The sequence below is a fragment of the Caretta caretta genome, chromosome 13 (assembly GCF_965140235.1).
Source record: "Caretta caretta isolate rCarCar2 chromosome 13, rCarCar1.hap1, whole genome shotgun sequence".
Taxonomy (NCBI): domain Eukaryota; kingdom Metazoa; phylum Chordata; order Testudines; family Cheloniidae; genus Caretta; species Caretta caretta.
Window position 1 is genome coordinate 32881870 of NC_134218.1, and position 6313 is coordinate 32888182.

A 6313-nucleotide genomic window follows, 5' to 3' on the forward strand; every position below is an offset into this window, starting at 1 on the left:
TTTACACTCGATGGCTTGTGCAGGGTGAGGTCAGTGCAGCCACCTATGGGGTGGGGTGCAGGGGCTGTTAATAGAGGGACCCCTCAGTCATTTGGAAAAAGCGAAGAAATTTGTGACATTGACACTGGCGATCCAGAGGACTCCCCCACAATGCTGAGAGGAGGTGGCAGCTGTGAGCAGCATGGGGCTTACTGAACACTGGGTCAGCGTGTGGTGGAGCTGGGGGGCAGCCATGGCTCCTCTTCAGCCAGCAGGAGCCGGATGCATCCAAATTGGTGGCAGTGGGATCCCAGCTGGGGGTTAGCTCCGGGTTGGGCACAGGCCGGCCAGGTGGGTCTGCACCCAGTGCTCCCTGCTGGCCCCTGGGGCTTCCCAGTTTGTGGCCCAGGGTAGCTTGGGGGGTGGGAATGGGGATCCCAGTTTGGGGGGGCTTAGAGCCTGAAGACAACAGGGCCAATGCTGCACCCCAGCAGGGCATTGGCGGCTTCCAGGCACTCGCTCAGCCAGGGTCCTGAAACAAGTGGGGGGGGGGTCAGGGGGGAGACATCAGCCAGGGAAACGGGGGGGGGGGGGGGGACACCAGCCGAGGAATGGGGTAGTGAGGGTTGGGGGGGAGACACCAGCCCAGGAAACGGGGGGGGGGTGTTTCAGGGGGGAGACACAAGCTAAAGGAACAGGGCCGGGCCTGGGGGCAAAGGGCAGAGAGCACACAGAGCGTGGGGGACTGGCATGGGGGACAGGGGAGTAAAGGTGCTGGGGGCTGGGCATGGAGACCCCGGACGGGGATTGACACAGGGAGATGCTGGGGATAGGGGCTCTCGAGGGCTGGGCTATGGGGCCCTGGGGAGCAGGTTTGGGGCTCTGGGCTGTGGGGTTTCCATACCCCTGACCCCCTAGCCCCATCACACCTGCTCGCCCCTGCACCCAGCCCACAGCCTTTGCCTCCAGCAGCTCCCACTCGTCGCGCTGCCCTGTGGCCCAGCCGTGCAGCCAGACCACGGCCAGCACCGTGGCCCAGATGCCAGGGGGCATGTCCGGGGGTGGGGGGGGAGAGAAACAGCCTGAGACAGTGCCTGGCCTGAGGACCCCTCCTGCCCCCCCGAATGCTGCCCCTTCCCCCTGCCCTGTGGACCCCCCTGCACCCCTGAGTGCTGCCCCCCATCCCTCCACCCTGGGGACCCCCCCAGCGTTGTCCCCATCCCCCTGCCCTGCAAACCCCCCAATCGAGCGCTCTCTCCTCAGACTCAGAGGGTTCCCAGCTCTAGCACCGTGGACCCCCTACCCAGATGCCCAGTGCCATGCCCAGGGGATAGGAAGACAGCCTCAGGGAGGGCCTGGCCTGGGCCTCCCCATGTCCACCATGCCCAGCTCTGGGGCCTCTTGATCCAATGCTCCAACCCCCTGTTTGGGGGTTCCCAGCCCCCTGCTCTGGGCCCATCTCACCCACTGGGCTCCAGGTTCAAGGGTCATTTGATCCAGTTGCCCTCAGACCCACCCCCCCCCAGCCTGGGTCACCCCCAGTCTCATCTGGGAGCAGAGAACAGGCTCAACTCATGGCACCTGAGCCCCATCTCTCTCCTCCTCTCCTCTGTCCCTGTCCCCTCCCACACTCACCTGACTGGGCATCCTCCCCCGGTGTCGGTCTAACTCACCCCCAGCACGGTGGCCAGCCAGGGGTCCAGGTCCCATGAGCCGTCGACATTCTGCAGAGACACCAGCCTCAGCAGGGAAGACTCCTCTGGTGCCCGCTCTAGGGAGAGATGTGGGAAGATGGGGCTGGGACATGGTTACAGAAGAGTGACATGGCCTGTCCAGGCTCAGGGACAGCCTAAAACCTTAACTGTGAGCCTCCGTGCATCCTTACCTCTGCCTCATCCATGGGCGGTCCTTTACGTGCTTCTCAGCGCCCTTAACTCTGCCCCTTCCTGCACCCATGGGATGACAATTAATTTGCAGTTGGAATTGGGAAACAAACTCCCTTGGGCCCCTGTGAATGTCCCAGCCCCCGCTATTAATCCCACTACCCCAGGGTATTTCTCAAACACAATCTGACCCCAGGACCATCCCACACTACAACCTGTGAAACAACCTATGTCCGGGGAAACACACAAGCATCTAAGGGTGTAGGGGAGACGGGATGTTACAGAGTTTATACGATATTCTAGCCATACCTGGGCCAGGGTTGTGGGGCAGAGTTAAGCTTACCTGGGCTACAGCAACTTTGTATTTCCAGACTCTTCCAATTCAGGTTTTAAGGGTAGCCTTAACTTTAAAATTTCTGCCTTTCGTGGGCTTCTTCATTTAGAAACCAGACTGTACCGACCACGATCTGTGCCCCTGAACTCACCTGTACAAACATCCAAGCCTGGGCCCAGCTTCACAAAGTATTTTTGTCTGGGAGTTTAGCTGTGTGTCCATTTCAGAGAAAACTGCTCAGCGACATTTCTGTTACTAAAAAATGACTGATTTCCCCCCTACACGCTGCCCAGTTTCCCTCCCCCTCTTCCCGACCCCCCCTGCTCAGCGATATAAACTCACAACCCAAATTCCAGTTTCACAGAGTTTTTTGCCTGGAAGTTTCCTTATTTTTTATTTATTTTGTTGCAAGATAATTTGCTTCACAACACTTAAAAAACCCAGCTGTGGATTCCACCTCCCCCAGCGTCTGTTTTGCCCAGGAAGTTCCTTCACTTTCTGTGTAGCTGTTAAACACTTGCCCAGCTCCGGGACCATCAGGGCACGTCTGTCTCAGACCCAAGGAAGCGTCATCCTGGTTTTTGCCACCCGCCCCAAGTCCTGACTCCCAACCCCGTCTCCCAAATCACCTTCCTGGGGTGCGGTCTCCGGGGGGGCACTGTGTTTGCAGGACTTCCTGCCCTTGCATCGGGGGCCCCCCTGGATGAGCTCTGGGAGGCAGCAGAACCAGGACAGGCACTTCTGAGGGAGGCGAGGGCTGGTGCTGGACTTCAGGAGCTTCTCGCTGTCACAGAGTCCCCGGGCGATGCTCTGGATCGGCTCCCCAAGAAGCCAGGCAGGACTCTGGGGGAGCCTCCTCTCTGCGAGCAGCCCATCTGCAGGACACACAGCTCCCACAGCTTCCACCTTCCTGGGTCTGACCTCGGAGCATCCAGCATCCTCTGCCCCTCCGTTCGCTTCCCCAAGCGAGTCCACCCAGGCAGGGTCCTGGGGAAGCCAGAGGGTCCTGCCCCCCAACACCACAGACAGACGTGACTCTTAGCCAGCCAGTAAAACAGAGGTTTGTTAGATGACAGGAACATGGTCTAAAACAGAGCTTGTAGGTGCAGAGAACAGGACCCCTCAGCCGGGTCCATTTTGGGGGGCAGTGAGCCAGACAACCAAGTCTGCCCTTCACTCCATGTCCCCAGCCAGCCCCAAACTGACTCACCCTCCGGCCCCCCTTCCTCTGGGCTTTGTCCCTTTCCCGGGCCAGGAGGTCACTTGATTCCTTTGTTCTCCAACCCTTTAGCTCTCACCTTGTGGGGGGGGGGGAAGGTCCCAGGCCATCAATTGCCAGGAGACAGAGTGTCGGCCATTTGTGTACACTGGCCCTTTGCTCTGCAACAATACACCCCCTTATTCCACCACCTAGAGACTTAAGAAATGCATAGGGGAAACTGAGGCACCCCTACAGTATTCAGACGAAACATTAAGAACAGTCCCACTTCTTCACACTCGCGCAAGGTGAAGGAGATGCAGCGTTGGTTGCCTTTGGCCAGGCGAACAACTCCGGTAAAGGCGCACGGCGCAATGTACAGCAAATGGCCTGCCATCAAATCGAACTCTAGGGACCAGACAGTCAGAGAGATGGACAGACAGGTGGACATGCAGACAGACAGAGACAAGCTAAGGGATGGAAGCAAAATCCTCCCCCCGCTCCCCCAGGCACCTAGAGCCAACACGCCACTGGGACCCCTCCTCCCTGCCCCCAGCTGGGACCCCACCCACACCCAGCCCCATCCTCCTCTCCCCTTAGCTCCCTCAGAGTCAGAATCCCCCCCAGCCCTTTCCCCCCGGGCTGGGACCCCCTGGATACAGCTGCTCCCTGCAGCTTCCCCCTAGTTGGGACCCCTCTTCCAGCCCCAGGGGATGTGGGGGGTGGGTGCTGCGCCCCATGGATGAGGGCAGGACACTGGGGGATGAGAGGCCCCTGCTAGCCAGGCTTGCTCATGCCAGCAATATGCCTGCCCCCCGGTCCCTGCTTCTGTCTAGGTCAGTCTGCCTGTCTCATGGGGTCTGTTTGTCTGTCTCCGTCTTCCCATCTGGGTCCATCTGTCTGATTCTCAGTCTCTGCCCCTGTCTGTTTGGGTCTCTGATTCTGGGTCTGTCCGTACATCCGCCTGTCCACCCCACAGGCCCCGCTCTCCCAGCTGGCAGGAGCCAGGCCCCGCAGGCTGCCCCCCATCTCACCGGGCCAGCGCCCGCTGCTCTCCTCCTGCCCTGGGGCTGGGAGCACTGGGTTCACCCTCGGGGGCAGGGAGGGTCCAGCAGAGCCACACAGTAGCTGGGGCAAGGAGGGGGGAAAGGGACATTAGCCCATATCCATGATGCCTCCCCATGCATCCAGCTCCCCCCCCCCCAACACGGGGATCACCCTTGCTGGGATCCCTCCCGCAATTCCCCTGCCAGTGCCAGGTTCCACACACACACACACCCCAGCCCCAGGTTCCCCTCCCACCCGAGCCCCCTCCCCCCCACCCCGATGCCAGGATCCCCGACCCCTCTGGGGTTACCTCGCCAGCGGGCCCTGCCCCGGCTGCCCCGGCTCCGTGTCCACCCCCATGTAGGCCGTGAGGGAGCAGACGACCCCCGAGCTCAGGCCGGTCTCCAGCGCCTGGCGCCAGTCCCCCTCCGACCCGGCCCCCACGGCCCCCTCCAGCTCCAGCAGCAGCGACTTGGATGCCAGCCGGTGAACGGGCAGCCTGTACTGGGGACAGACAGTCATGGGGTGAGCCCCAGACACCTGGGTTTCAGCCACACAGGGAGGGGAGCAGGGGTTAGTGGGATAGTGTATTGGAGTGGGGGGAGGGAGCCAGGACTCCTGGGTTCTATCCTGGCTCTGGAGGGGAGTGGGATCTATTGGTTACAGCAGGGGGACTGGGAACCAGGACTCCTGCTTCCCTCTGTGAGCTGAGGTAGGTCCCCTCCTGTTCCTGTCCTGTTGGGGGTGGGGATGTGGGGAGCAGGAACCAGCTACCTGGGGGTGATGGGGGCCATGGGAGTGTTGCTGTCACCTGTCTCCATCTTGTGGCTGTAGGGGGAACCGCAGCGTCTCCCTTGTAGGTCTGGTCCTGGACGCGGTACTGCAGGGTAATGCACCCCACAGCAGTGTCTGGGGGCTGCAGGCAGAGAAAGGGAGTCAGAGGTGGAGTGCAAGGTGGGAGAAGATGCCTGGGGACCCCCCAGACCCAGGTTACAAAACCAAGGGGGTAAATATGCCCAACTAACAGCAGCTGGGGGGCTGCCTAGTCAGCCTACTGGCCACCAGTAGGGTCCGGAGTTAACGATCCTGACTGAGATCAACTCAGTTGGGGTAGCACAGAGACCCCCAGCCCAAAGGCCATCATTACAGATCAGAGTTACCACACAGGAGGGGGTGGGAGGTTCCAGAATCAGTCACTGACCCCGAGTCCTGGGGGCGCCCTCGGAGGGGGGCCGGGGCCTTGCTCTCTCACCTGGGGCTGCCCGCGGAGCTAGACGTAGATGAGGCACCACTGCCCAGGGAAGATCACGTCAGGGCCCCGGCCCAGCAACGCCGCCTCCATCCCGGGGGGGGGCAGATCCCAGCTCAGCAAGATCCCGGTCATGGCCGGCTGCAGGGCCCGCTTCAGAGACTGTCACACTGGGGCCAGGAGGCTTGGGTCCGATCCCTGGTCTTGGAGAGGAGTGGGGGCTGGTGGGTTAGAGCAGGGTCAAGGAGGAGCCCAGACTCCTGGGTTCTCTCCCATCTCTGGGAGGGGAGTGGAGTCTAGGGGTTAGAGCCAGGGGGCTGGGAGCCAGGACTCCTGGGTTCTCTCCTGGCTTTGGAAGGGGAGTGGGGTCTGGAGGGTTAGAGCAGGAGGGGGAGGGGGGAGCCCGGACTTCTGGGTTCTCACCTGGGGCTGCATGCGGTCCTGGTCCGTGATTAATTCAGCGCTGCTCCCTGCTGCCCGGGCAATGCCTTTGATCAGAGCCGTGGAGGCCCCAGCCCTGATGCCAAAGGAGAAGCACCTGCAGGGTGGCAGAGTCCAGGGGGGTCAGAGCAGTTGATGAGGGGCCAGTAGGGCTGGCAGGGCTGGAGGATGGGGCTGGGGGG